At 40.4% G+C, this 15,398-nt stretch overlaps 1 pseudogene; it reads right to left on the bottom strand.

The window, feature by feature from the left end:
* Positions 1–10,453: 10,453 nt before the first annotated feature.
* LOC101441969 (ubiquitin-conjugating enzyme E2 K-like) lies at positions 10,454–12,172 on the bottom strand (annotated as a pseudogene).
* Between the last annotated feature and the right edge of the window lie 3,226 nt (positions 12,173–15,398).

Below are 15,398 nucleotides of genomic sequence, written 5' to 3'. Positions count from 1 at the left end.
AGGGGTGTCCCCCACATAGGGGAGCCCTGCGCACAAGCAGTGCGCCCTGTAAGGAGAGCCACCCAGCATGAAAAAAAGCGTAACCTGCCCAGGAATGGTGCCACACACATGGAGAGCTGACGCAGCAAGATGACGCAACAAAACAAGACACAGATTCTGGGTGCCGCTGACAAGAATACAAGTGGACACAGAAGAACACACAGCAAATGGACACAGAGAGCAGACAACTTGGGGAGGGGAGAGAAAAAAATAAAAAACAAATCTTAAAAATAAAATAAAATAAAAGGCAAGCAGAAAAACAAACTGGCCCTCTCCCAGTGCCTCTCCCAGTGCCTGTTCCTGCCTTCTGCACCCTGCTCTCGCCTGTTTCCCCTCACCATGATGAACAATACACAAGTAAACCTGGGGATTTATGATCTGTAATGGGGAATTGTATTCTATACATCAGCCCTCTTTATCACTTTTTAGCCCCTTTCTCTCTACCTGGAATCTGTTATTTTCTCCTATTTCTCTTCCCTCCCTACCTTAATAAATTACTGCCTTAATCAACATGACTTGCTCTTGAAATCCATTTCTTGCAGTTTACCTGAGAACCTAGACAAAACCCGGCTGCCCCTTCATCACTTTCCCCACTATTGTTTACCTCTTCCACAATATGCTAACATTAAAAATTCCTCTGTGTCCAGTAGTTTTATGCCCCATAAACATCTTCCAGGACATTCTCAATTTCAAAATTGAAAATGTAGTGAATTAAATTTAAAGTTTTTGTAGAACAACTTCAAACTACTAAATACATTTATCTGAGAAAATCTCCGAGAACTCCTCATTCCTGTCTCAGTTTATATAAATTCCCTGAGAAGCTGGATGAAATTTCCATATGGCTAACAAAGTGTTGATTCTAGAAGAAATAAACTTGATTAGAATTATGAGAATATATGATCCCATTAAGAGGATAATGGACCACAAAAGTAGAAAAGCCAGATGCCTATGAAGGTTGCCTTTTCCTGAAGTTGGTGGGAAACGGTATTCTTCCTTGAGTTATTTTATGCTGTTGGTTAACTCTAGGGAGACACTGCAATAGGCAATGGGGTCAGGTACAAATTGCCAATCCCAGTTCCTTTGGTAGGGGAGAGGAATGAGAAGAGGCATTGCCCTTTTCAGTTAAGTTACAGGAGATGAAAACGGACAAGGTTTCTTAAGGGATGTCTGGTTTGCCCTCCCCCGAGCAATAGGCATTTGGGCTAGAGTTAGAGGGAACAGCTGACTTTGACACGACTTAGCTTTTTCTCTTAAAGAGGTAATTCAGGCCGTCTAATGACTGACGTTCATACATCCCATCCAGGTGCTTCTGGTAAACTGGCAATTTCTTGGGCAGCTGACTTCACTCATGATTAGTGCACCAAGCTGGAAATTCTTAATTTTATTGGCTGTTGGAGTGATCAGAACTACAGAGTAAGTTTCCTTCCACTTTGGCTCTAATTGACAATGAGGCTTGTTTTCTTGCCAAGTTTTTTTTTTTTTAAGATTTATTTATTTATTTACTTACTTACTTATTTATTTCTCTCCCCTTCTCCCCCCTGCCCCAGTTTTCTGTTCTCTGTGTCTATTTGGTGTGTGTTCTTTGTCCGTTTCTGTTGTTGTCAGCGGCACGGGAATCTGTGTTTCTTTTTGTTGTGTCATCTTACTTTGTTAGCTCTTCGTGTGTGTGGTGCCATTCCTGGGCAGGCTGAACTTTCTTTTCGCCCTGGGCGACTCTCCTTATGGGGCACACTCCTTGTGCATGGGGCTCCCCTGCGCGGGGACACCCCTGCATGGCAGGGCACTCCTTGCGCGCATCAGCACTGCACGTGGGCCAGCTCCACACGGGTCAAGGAGGCCCAGGGTTTGAACCGCAGACCTCCCATATGGTAGGCAGATGCCCTAACCACTGGGCCAAGTCCGCTTCCCTCTTGCCAAGTTTTGATCAGAACCCAGTTTCCAGGTCCTGGATAAGGAAAGATTGCCCATGCCCATCTCCAAGGAGCTAAGCTGAAGTGAGTCTTAGCCACCCCATTTACTGTTTCCCTTCTGGTGGGAAATGCTTAGCCCTGGCAGGATGGTGTGTGGATTTTCCAGTCCTCCCCAGGGTATGAGTGGGACAGGTGTTGGAATAAGGGCCAGGAATGAGACCTGGGCTAACCATGTCGTCCACCTGGTATGGGTGAAGACTGAGAGGTCACCCCCCAAGTTAATTTGGTGGCTTTTTAATTAAAAGGGCTGTTTCTCCCACTGCTCTTAGGCAAGGTGGACATTCCTTTATCTTATAAGCACACACATTAACTACTTAGAAAATGAAGTTTACCAGAACTTTTAACATGTTCAATATTTCTCTGTATATGGTCTAGAATAGAAAAGATATCACCATAATTATCAGGCATATATCTAGAGTAGGATATAGGTACAACACTTAATACTAATTAATGTACTACCCAGTGCATAAGTTTCTCTTTGAGTTTCAATTAATAGATTTAAATTCCAGGTTTGCAATACTTTACATGTTATCTCTCCATGGGAGCAGGCCATAATGCCAATTGTGTTTAAATTCTACTCACAGTATTCTGGTGATCATTGCTCCTCTTGGTATGTTCTTCACACAGCCAGCAAGTAGCAGCAACATCGACTCTAGAGAGAAGCTAAGAAGGTAGTTTCCAGTATTCCACCAGCCTTGTACATAACACCCTTCGGCACTATGAAACAATGCCAGTCCGGAGGTGATATCCATTGTATATTTGGCTATATCAAGCCATCATTGGTTGCTGCAGGAGTTTGAAAAGCAATATAGTCTCCACCGACTTCAGGAGCACAATCAGAGATGTAGTAAATACCTTTATTGTTATAGGGATCAGTGACCAACCTAGCCAATAACTCAAATAGAGAGGCAACCTGCAGTGTATAGAGGGCCTGGTGTGAATGCATGATAGTTTTACAATGCTGAAGTCTATTTCTTGAACAACTTTGTGAAACTTTTCTGATTTTCTAGCAGTTGAATTAATTCCACTTGTGATTTATACATTAAATCCACTTGCAAGACAGCATTGACATTTAAATACTCATTTTTAGGTTACCTTTCACCATCATCCTTTTTTATAACAGGTATACCCCAAATCTGATTGCCTAGGTACAAGCAAATTGACAAAGTTTAAATCCAGATTTCAAAGTTGAACACAAAGTTAAGCACAGATTAAAACAGAAGAATTTTATACCTTTAGCATTTCTAGAAGCTCTTTGATTTTAATTGATGGCACATGAGGTTTCTCATTTTCCAGGAGAGGATTAGTAACTGGTCTGGATCTTGATTTCTACTCACACCGTTTATAGGCACAATCAAGTTTAAACTAATGGAAGTTTCTAAATGAAGTTAGTCAAATTTTTAGATTTATTTCTTCAATTCTTTAAGGAGACACAACATAAGGTTTCTGGGCCTCAGATCTATCTGTCCTCTTTTCTTACTTGGTTTAACTGGAATTCAAGGTTTCATATGGAGGCTGCTCTTGGCTCTACTGTGGCCATGTAGACCAGCAGGAGGCAGGATTTCCTGATTCTTGAGAAGACACTCCTGTGGGGAGTTTACTGGTATGCTAGAGACCATGCCCATTATTCTAGGAAGAATGAAGAAGCACTTTTTAATTGACCGATCTGGCATCCCAGAGTCCTAGTCTGACTAAAATGTTCACCACTTCACATAATTTGGAACTGATGCTCTGTTCTCATCATCCTGAGAATTTTAATTTTCAGAACCTGGCCTACAGGCATCCCCGTGGGCAACCTATGTCCTGGGGGGTGTCTGATTAAATTCCACAGATCAGACCAATGTGCTCAAGCCAGCTGGTGGGAGACATTCTGAGCACCCCAAATCAAAGGACCTGAGAAACCTCAGGGGATGTTTGGCTGCCCTCTGAATGGAAGCAACCAAGGAACTGGGGCCATTCAGAGTTTACTGCTCTGGTTCTTGCCACCCTGACATTCCAGGGTCTGAGACTGACTACACGGTTATCCAAATAGAAGTTCCTGAGTTAAACCTCAGGGAACGTTCGGCTGCTCCTGATTCCCGCCACCCTGGGAACCACAGGGCCTCTGCCATTGGGCATTTCTGGGCCATTCTGGACTCGGGAGACAGGCCAAATAGATCTCGGGGTTGGAGAGATTTCATCCCGAAGCTGCCAAGCTGAATATTGCTCCTCCTTGGAGAAGGCGCAAAACGTTTCTTCCTCCTATCCTTCCAGAAGTCTTAGACACAGTCCTAGTTTTACAACTTTACTATCTTTAAAATTTTACAAATGGCAAAAACACATGAAAAAATAATCAACATTACTAAAGATTAGGGAGATGCAAATCAAAACTATAAGATACCATTTCACACCAATCAGAATGGCCACTATTAAACAGAGAGGGAAGCAGATTTGGCTCAACTGATAGAGCATCCACATGGAGGTCCGGGGTTCAAATCCCGGGACTCCTGACCCATGTGGTGAGCTGGCCCACACGCAGTGCTCATGCATGCAAGCAGTGCCGTGCCATGCAGGGGTGTCCCCCACGTAGGGGAGCTCCACATGCAAGGAGTGCATTCCACAAGGGAAAATGCACAGCCTGCCCAGGAGTGGCACTGCACACACAGAGCACTAATGCAGCAAGATGACAACAAAAAAGAGATACAGATTCCCAGTGCCACTGACAAGAATACAAGCAGACACAGAAGAATACACAGTGAATGGACACAGAGAGCAAACAACAGGGTGGGGAGGAGGAAGAGGAGAGAAAAAATAAAATAAAATAAAATAAAATAAAAATAAAAAGACAAAGAAATGGTTGTGGTCTGAGCAGCTGGGCACCTACCTATCACATGGGAGTTCCTGGGTTCAGTACACAGTACCTCCTAAAGATGATGAGCAAGAGAGTGAGCTGATGCGATGGGCTGGTGAAGTGTGTTAGCACAACAAGGAAACACAATGAGAGACACAACAAGCAGGGAGCAGAAGTGGTGCATATGACTGGGTGCCTCCCTCCCACATGGGAGGTCCCAGGTTTGGTTCCCAGCACCTTCTAAAAAGAAGACAAGCACACAACAGACACAGAGAGCAGTGAGCACAAAACAACCAGGGATGGGGGATAAATAAAATAAAAAGAATTTTTTGTCCTTTATTTTTCTTATTTTTTATTTTATCTATTTTATTTTTTATTTTTTATTTCTCTCCCTTTCCCCCTCCCCAAGTTGTCTGCTTTCTGTGTCCATTTGCTGTGTTCTTCTGTGTCCACTTGTATCCTTGTCAGCAGCACCTGGAATCTGTGTCTCATTCTGTTGCGTCACCTTGCTCTGTCAGCTCTCTTTGTGTGCGGCACCATTCCTGGGCAGGCTTCACTTTTTTCGTGCTGGGCGGCTCTCCTTACGGGGTGCACTCCTTGCGCATGGGGCCCCCCTATGCGGGGGACACCCCTGCATGGCACGGCACTCCTTATGCGCATCAGCACTGCGCATGGGCCAGCTCATCACATGGGTCAGGAGGTCCTGGGTTTGAACCTTGGACCTCCCACGTAGTAGGTGGATGCCCTAACTGTTGGGCCAAATCCGCTTCCCAAAATAAAACGAATGTTAAAAAAAAAAGACAGAGAACTACAAGTATTGCAGAGTGTATGGAGAGATAAGAACACATGTTCACTGTTGGTAGGAATGTAGAATGGTACAACCACAGTGGAGGACTGTTTGGCAGTCTCTAAATAAGTCGAATATAGATTTGCCACATGACCCTGCAATACCACTCCTGGGTATATACCTAGAAGAACTGAGAGCAGTGACACGAACAGACATCTGCACAATATTGTTCATAGCGGCATTATTCACAGTTGCGAAAAGTTGGAAAACAACCCAGGTGTCCATCCACCAATGACTGGATGAACAAACTGTGGTGTATTAACACGCTGGAATATTATGCAGCTGTAAGAAGAAATGAAGTCGTAGAGCATATGACAACATGGATGAACCTGGAGGTCATTATGTTGATTGAAGCAAGCCAGACACAAAAGGATAAATACTGTATGATTGCACTACTATGAACTAAATATATTGTATAACATATAGTATATTCCATGTATATAAAACATAAATACAAATCAATTATTAAGGTGAAATTAGATTAGTGGTTATGTAGGGCTTGGGAAGGCATACTAAGGGGTGCGGAGTTTTACTTTTTGGAGTAATGAAATAGTTCTAAAATTTTCTGTGGTTTGAATGCACAACATTGTGATCATACTAGAAGCCATTGATTATACTCTTCTGATAGATCATATTGGTATGTGGATATAGCTCAATAATAAATAAATATTATTTATTAATAAATAAATAAATAACTGAATAAATAAATAACTGCCAAAAAAGCCAGAAAAAGCAGCTATGTACAGTAGCAGAAACATAGAAAAACTGAGAGCTGAAGAATTGTCTTGTTTACTTGTTTGTCTGCTTTATTATTATTATTGAAATAACGTAATGCTCTAATAATGATAGAAGTGAAGAATGTACAACTATGTGATTTTACCAAATACCATTGATTGTACACTTTGGATGAATTGCATGCTTTATTAATATATACCAATAAAATTGATTTGTCTTTAAATATATGTATATATTTGCCAAGGTTTCAGGGCCAGGGAGATGAATAGGTGAAGCACAAGGTGTTTTAGGGAAGAGAATCTATTTTGTATGTAATCATGGAAACATGGCATTATGTATTTGTCAATTCCTATAGAATTTACATCTCAAACAGTGAACCCTAAGGTAAACCATGAACTTTAGTTAATAATAATATATCAGTATTGGTTTATCAACTGTAAAAATGTATGACACTAATTTCAAATGTTAATTGGGAGATGGGAAGCAGACTTGGCCCAATGGATAGGGCATCTGCCTACCACATGGGATGTCTGCAGTTCAAACCCCAGGCCTCCTTGACCTGTGTGGAGCTGGCCCATGCGCAGTGCTGATGCGCACAAGGAGTGCCCTGCTACGCAGGGGTGTCCCCCACGTAGGCAAGCCCCACGCACAAGGAGTGCACCCCGTAAGGAGAGCCACCCAGTGCAAAAGAAAATGCAGCCTGCCCTAGAATGGCGCCAAACACACAGAGAGCTGACACAACAAGATGACGCAACAAAAAGAAACACAATATTTACCTGGCAGGGGAGATACCATGATCACAAAAAGAAACACAGATTCCTGGTGCTGCTGATAAGAATAGAAGCAGTCACAGAAGAACACACAGCGAATGGACACAGAACAACTGGGGGGTGTGGAAGGGGAGATAAATAAATAAAGAAATAAATCTTTAAAAAATAATAATAATAGGGAGAAACTGAGTGGGGGAGATAAGAGTTATATGATAACTGTATTATCTTCAATTTTCTGTAAGTCTAAACCTACTCTAAAAAATAAAATCTATTGATTATAAAAGGAATGATATATTCTGAGTATATTTGCATGAACAAAAATAATATACAGGGATTATGTGTAGCTCAGTGGTTGAGCACCTGCTTCCCATATACAAGGTCCCAGGTTCGATCCCCAATACCTCAAAAATAAATAAATATACAATTACATGTTTATATAAATATTTATATTAAGCTAGAAACTATATAATTAAAAGAAAATCTTAGCTATCTGATGAATAGCTATATATTATTTTTGCACTTACATGAACTGAGTTTTGGTAGAAAAGATTTTGGGACTTGAAGAATTATTTATTGCTTAAGTTTTATTTATTTTAGTATATTCAAGGCTTTATGGCAAAGAATATAATAAAATATGATTTGCATATAGTAAAAGTCTATTTTCTAGAAAATCAATACATACCAGATTTAGCCATTGTTCTAACCCTATCCCCACCCCCCAACCCCCATGATATGATATATTTTGCAAACCAAACCATAATGTAGGAAATGTCTGCAATATCTTTATCTTTTTTTTTTTAAGATTTATTTTTATTTATTTCTCTCCCCTTCCCCCCCTCCCCCCAGGTGTCTGTTCTCTGTGTCCATTTGCTGCGTGTTCTTCTTTGTCTGCTTCTGTTGTTGTCAGTGGCATGGGAATCTGTGTTTCTTTTTGTTGTGTCATCTTGCTGTGTCAGCTCTCCATGTGTGCGGCGCCATTCTTGGGCAGGCTGGACTTTCTTTCACGCTGGCGGCTCTCCTTATGGGGTGCACTCCTTGCATACGGGGATCCCCTACGCAGGGGACACCCCTGCGTGGCAGGACACTCCTTGCATGCATCAGCACTGCGCATGGGCCAGCTCCACACGGGTTAAGGAGGCCCGGGATTTGAACCGTGGACCTCCCATGTGGTAGGTGGACACCCTATCCATTGGGCCAAGTCCGCTTCCCTTTCACTCATTTTATTCTTCTAGTCTACAACTTGCCCTACTATATTAGAGTTATGAGCAGAGTTTTCATCTCAACATTTATGAAAAACCAATAGCAGAACTATAGATAGCAGTAATATTTTGAAATAAATTTAATAATGATTCTTTCATTGATTCTAAGTATCAAGATTATTGAGAAGTCAAATGAAGTTATGTTGAATTGATGGTTCAAAAAATTATTCTCCAAGCACTTTTATCCATGATAAATTTAGGATAAATAACATTAGAGAAAGCAAATCTTTTTAAATATGACTTTCAAAATATAGTCTTAATTTAATTCAGTCTGAATCCATTACTTTTTTGTTGTTAATAAGAACTGTGTTTCTGTATATAGGGCTGCCCGCACACATCTACGTTAACCTTTATGAAATGGTCACATTAGTGTTAGAGCTTGCAAAACTAGTAATTTTCAAATTTTTGAACTTAGAATGAAATGCAACTTTAATACGAATAGAAAGTTAGACTATGTACAAAAGAAGGTAAAGATTTCAATTCTCATATTAGAAACATCATAAAGAAACTAGATTTTGAACACATTTCTATTCTTACATGCATCTCATGTATGTACAGTAAAACACCAACATAGTTTTCATGTTTCAATAGGGAAAATATGCAAGCAAGAGTGACTTGTTAAAGTATCCAATAACACAATAAAGCTTCAAGTTAGGCAAACACAAACAACTACTGCAGTTGATTGCATCCTTACAAGATTCAAAGAAAAATTTTTTATCTAAGACAATTTTAAAAATAGAAAGTTGTCAAATTTAGTAAAAAACAAAATTGGGTTCTTTCATTAAACCTGGGAATACGGCAACATCAAGTATTTGCTGTTATTTTACTGTTTTTTGCTACATAAATAAAATTGGCAACTCCATTTTTACATTATTATTTACATGAGAAAGCTTCAAGAGTGCTTGAAAAATCAAGACAAAACATTACAAACAAAGGGCCTAAAAATGAAGCAGGGGATAGTACTGTCCCTCGGCACATTTCTGCACCAAATACAGAGAAATTTACCATTAAAATATTAGCTGTGTGTGGTAGAGGGGAAGAGTAGGGTATACCAATCTGTTGACAAGAACAAAAAAATGCTCTGGATAGGTTACCATTTTCAATTCTGGATAAATCCAATATTTGAGAATTCTCAAATGCTTAAAATGGTAGTCTCTTCAGCTACCCACCCTAAGAAGTCAAGTACAAGCATGCAAGTAAATTCACACTCACAGAGGATCCATGTTAAAAATGGTCAAGGGGGAAGTGGATGTGGCTCAAGTGATTGAGCTTCTGCCTACCACAGGGTAGGTCCTGGGTTCAGTTTCTGGTGCCTCCTGGAGAAGATGAAGCAAGACAGCAAGTGGCACTAAGGGCAGGTTGCCTAACTGATGCAACAAGATGACGCAACAAGGAGAAACAAAGAGGAAAGATAGTGAAAGACACACAACAAAGCAGGGAGCTGAGGTGGCTTAAGCAATTGAGCACCTCTCTCACATTGGAGGTCCCAGGTTCGGTTTCCAGTGCCTCCTTAAGAGAAGATGAGCACACAGTGAATGTACACAAAGAACAGACAGGGGGTGCAAACAACGAGTGGGTGGTGGATATAAATAAGTAAATAAATAAATCTTAAAAAAAAAAAAAAACAATGGCCAAGGTAGCTGTGATGCAACACCAGCAATTTGAATGGTCCTGACACTCAAAATAGTATCTTAATTGTTCAACAAAAATCCTGAAGCAAACTCTTGCTAATCTTGAAATACTGCTACACACTAACGTAGGATGTTTTTCCATAGTTTTAACTTAGCTCAAAGAATTTTAACACTATCAAGAAAAAAAATTTAAAGTATTTCCCCTTTTTAAATTTACACGGACATTAAATTAGCTTTATTTACAGAGCAGGGTTTTGTTTTTTTCAGTCTTCAATGGTGTCTAGAGAACATTATTAGGCAAGAATGCCAGTTTAAAAGAAATCTAATGTTGATTCTCCTCAAGAAGGGGCAAGGGCAAGCTTGACTATATTATCAGCGGCTCTCTCTGCCCCAATTACTCAGAAGCAATTTTGTTGCAGTCTCTACAGCCCATGATTTTGAAGACAAGGCCACTATTACTGCATTCCTATCAGAGCCCACAGAACACAGGTTTTCTATCTTTTTGGAGTATTCCAGACTAGAAATTGGTACTCCAGGGTACACATGTGCCCAAAGTCGCGCTGTATGAACCTTTCAGGATTTTGCTACCACAGCGTCTTGTGTATCATCTGGTTCTGCAGCTGCCAACGGTGCTTGCAATGGCAATAATACCGTGCCGAGAGTCACTGCTGCAGCCCACTGATCTTTCAGAATATCCAAACAAATAGCCCCTGTGACAGTGTTGTGGAATTTAAGAGAAGTTCAATTATTTGAGTATAGAGAGGCCAGGACTCAGCAATGATTTTGAGAAGGAAAAATGGTTTATTGATGGCCGGCCGGACTCGGGAGCTTTCAGTTTGAATCCCGAGCCCCGAACAAGATTTTCAAACGTCTTTTATACAGAGAGGAAAGGCCAAATGGTCCCTTTGTTTCAGTTCTCAATAGGCTTCAATTAGCATATATCTCTTTCACATCTTAGGTAAGCTTTTAGCAAGGACTCCAGACATTTTAGATAAGCCTTGGTTTTTGCATTTCCCCTAAATACTTAAAGTTTATAGCCCTTGCTTTGTTAAACATTTCCTGGGACTGGAGCCTGCTGGTCCCTAAGAGCAGGACTGCAGCCTCTTACCGTTTCACACCCACAAGTCAAACAACTTAGTTATCTCTGAAGAGACAAAGAGCCTTCCACCCATAGCCCACATCAACAGAACTAATATTAGGATGCCATATTTTAATGTTAAGCCGGATCTTAGGGGGATTAAATGGATAGGTTTCTGGTATTTTATATCTCTAGCTGGTATCATCCTCCATCATATGATACGTCTGGAAGTCCTGCTATTTCTCCTCTTTATTCTGTAAAATGGTCATCAATGAGATCTCCTTTAATTTGATTTTTGCTCCTCTCCTTGCTCTTCAGCACCCTTGAGCTCCCGCTTGCTTCGCTGCACCGCGACCTTCGCTACGTCCCCGCAGCTGGTTGGTCCCCGCCTCCTGCGCCTGCGCGCGGACCCCCTCCCCGCCACCGCCTCCTCCCTCACTGGCTCCTCCCTCCGGATTCAGGTGCGCACGCGCGCCGCTGCTGCCAGCGCTACGCTGTTTTCGGCATGGAGGTCTTGTTTTGATGTTTTATCTTTTGTAACAGATGTTCCAATTTATTTAACAGTGAAAGGTGCTGGTAATGGGGTGATATATAGGAGTCCTGTATGTCATGCATGATTGTTTTGTAAGCTCGCAACTCTTCTAATTAAATAAACAACAGCAAAAAATATCCTCCAAATTTCATATTCCCGAATGAAAGAGAAGTGAGCAAAACCTTAGCCACCGAACTGGAAGAGGCGGCTGTTGTAGTCCCACGAGGTTCCCAGGCAGTAGGGAAACGGGATTTAGACCAGTGATAAAATCACAGCTTCTGGCCTCTGGAAAACTTTCCCTCGCCCTCTTGTCTTAGGAGTTCTGGACCAGAATTCGGATCCCTTGTGGTTTAGACAAGGGGAAAACAAAACAAAATGAAAACCAGAAAGCGGGGTGGAGGTGGGGGTGGGGGTGGGGGTGGGCTTTTCCAAGTTACCGTTTTCCTTTTCTCCTCAGTCCTTCTGTCTTCAGCACATTCATCCCTCCGAGATAATGCTTTGTTTGGAGGAGAAGGAAGCCATTTCAATAAGACGCCCAAATATGCTGTTTCTACAGCCACCAAGGGGTGAGGACACCTATCCTTCCATAAGGAAGGGTAGGAAACACTGGGGGGAAATTACTTCCTTTATTTTCCCAGAAAATCAAAAATTTTACATATTTGTACCTAAAATTAATATACAGGTTTAAATAAAAGAAAAATGATTTGACTTTTTTCTCTGTTCCCTCCCATTAAATATAATCTTTTCCTTTTTTTTTTTAAGATTTATTTTTCATTTCTTTCTCCTTACCTCTCCTGGTTCCTGTGTTGTCTGCTCTCTCCATCCATTCACTGTGTCTGCTTGTGTTCTCATTAGGTGGCTCTGGGAACCTATCCTGGGACCTTCTGGAGTGGGAGAGAGGCAATTACTCTCTTGTGCCACCTCAACTCTCTGTTCTGCTACATCCTCTCATATTCTCTCCTCTGTGTCTCATGTTGCATTATCTTGCTGCACCAGCTCTCAGTCAGCTGGCACACCTGTGTGGGGTGGCTTTCCCGTGCTGGGTGGCATTCCCAGGGAGGGGGGCACTCCTTTGCAGGGTGGCATTCCATCGTGGGCTGGCACTCCACATGGGCCAGCTTGCCCTCACCAGGAGCCCTGGGCATTGAACCCTGGACCTCTTACATGGTGGATGGGAGCCCAATTGGTTGAGCCACATCTGTTTCCCAATCTTTTCCTTTTTTCCTCCCCTCCCTTTCAAGCTATATTTCTTAGAGCCACAGAATTTTTTTCTTGATTTCTTTATTTTATTTAATTTTTATTCAATGTAAATCATTTCCATAAGTTCAACACAAAAAATTTGTTTTTAGTTATATAATCACAATGTTGTACAATCCATGAAGCACAGAAGTTTTTTATTTTACCTAATTGTTTTATGATGTTTAATGAACCAAAATGAAAACTAAATCTCTGTTCCACAACCCACCCTTTTCTAGGTAAAGGTGAAATCTATTTTTATTTTCAAGTTATAGTTTTAAGTGTTTATATTTCTTAAGTCATATTTAATGAAAAAAATTTTAATTCTTTTTAAAATTCAAAGAAATATCCATTATTAAAGAAAAAAGGAATATTGTTAAGCACCAAAACTGTACGTTGTTATCTTTTTTATTTTATTTTTTCTATGCAATATATTTTTTAATTAAATAGATGACAAGAAATATTACATTAAAAAAGATTTTAAAAAAACATAAGAGGTTCCCATGTAACCCACTCCCCACCCCCACCACGTCATTTTTGTAAATTGTATTTTTTTAAAGATATACGTTATCTTTAATTCTTGATGATCTCTCTGTCATCAGTCTTGCACATGAAACCCCAGCAGATTTAATATTGGCATTCATCCTCTAGTCAAACCCTTCAGATGCTCTTCAAACCAGTGAAATTTTGAGATTCTCAACATTTTTTTCTCTTTGTTTTTCCTATACCACTGCTTTCTGCCTCAGAATTCAGGAATCTGATTCTCTTTTTTTCAGAATTTTTAGGGGCCAGTCACAAGAATTCTCCGATTCCTTTTGGAAATTTGGGAGCTGGACACACACAAACTGGCTTCCTTCTTCATATTTGTTTTCTGTTTTCCGTGATGAAAGCAACATGGAGTTAGTGGCAGAGGTGGAGGAGCCAAGCACCTAGCTGGGGGGCTCAAGAAGCCACCAATTTTCGGAAGTGCCTGAGACACTGTCGGCTTTAGTCCGCACCGTGTTCAAAGTAAAGGAGATCAGAGCTACAAACTGACTTTCCAGCCAGTAGTACTTCACAGGACAAGGACCAAGACACAGAATTTTAATGTTAGAAGTGACCCTAGAGATAATCCAGACAAATTACTTATTGTTCAAGTAAGGGTATCAATAGTCAGAAATATATTGTAACATAAGGATTGAACCAAGGCCTCCCAACTCATAACTGAATGTCACTTCTATCACATTATTTAAATGATGCCCTTTTTAATAAATAAGATTTCATGTTGTCAACCATTTCATAAAAGATGATTCCTGAAAGCAGTAAAAGAAGGGTAGAAAAAAATAAAAAGATGGAACTCAAGTTAGGCAATCACTTTTACAATATATGCTTTTTAAAATAAGTTGATTATATTTACATTTTATGTAAATGGAATCATACAATATGTTACACAATGTATTTAGTTCATAGGAAAGAAATCATAAAGTATTTGTCCTTTTCTGTCTGGCTTGCTCCACTCAACATAATGTCCTCCAGGTTCATCCATGTTGCCATATGCTTTACGACTTTATTTCTTCTTACAGCTGCATAATATTCCATCATGTGACTACACCACAGTTTGTTTATCCATTCGTCGACTGATGGATGTCTGGGTTGTTTCCAACTTTTGGCAATCATGAATAATGCCGCTATGAACAATGATGTGCAAATATCTGTTCCTGTCACTGCTCTCAGGTCATCTGGGTGTATATCCAGTTGTGGTATTGCAGGGTTATTTGGCAAATCTATATTCAACTTCCTTATGAACTGCCAAAGAGCCCTCCACAGTGGTTGTACCATTCTACATTCCCACCAACAGTGAATAAATGTTCCTATCTCTCCACATCCTCTCTAATACTTGTAGTTCTCTGTCTTTTTAATAGTGGCCATTTTGATGGTGTGAAATGATATCTTATTATAGTTTTGATTTGCATTTACCTAATCATTAGTGATATTGAGCATTTCTTTGTATGTTTTTTTGCCATTTGCATTTCTTCTTTGGACAAATGTCTATTCAAGCCTTTTGCCCCTTTTGAAATCAGGCTGCATGTCTTTTTATTGTTGAGTTGCAACATCTCTTTATATGTCATAGATATTTAACCCTTATCGGGCATGTGATTTCCAAATATTTTCTCCCATTGAGCCGGCTGCCTTTTCACCCTTTTGATGAAATCCTATGAGGTGCAAAAGTGTTTAATTCTGAGGAGATCCCATTTATCTATTTTGTCTTTTGATGAGCATGTCTTGGGTGTAAGGTCCAGGAAACCACCACCTACCACAAGGTCTTTAAGATGTTTCTCTTCATTTTCTCCTGGTAGTTTTATGGTACTGGCTTTTATACTTAGGTCTTTGACCCATTTTGAGTTGATTCTTATATAGGGAGTGAGATAGGGGTCCTCTTTCTTTCTTTTGATTATAGATATCCAGTTCTTCCCACCATTTTTTGAAGACAC

The sequence above is a fragment of the Dasypus novemcinctus genome, chromosome 16 (genome assembly GCF_030445035.2).
Source record: "Dasypus novemcinctus isolate mDasNov1 chromosome 16, mDasNov1.1.hap2, whole genome shotgun sequence".
Lineage (NCBI taxonomy): Eukaryota > Metazoa > Chordata > Mammalia > Cingulata > Dasypodidae > Dasypus > Dasypus novemcinctus.
Note: the sequence above shows the minus strand (reverse complement) of the source record. Positions and strands in the feature narration are given on the sequence as shown.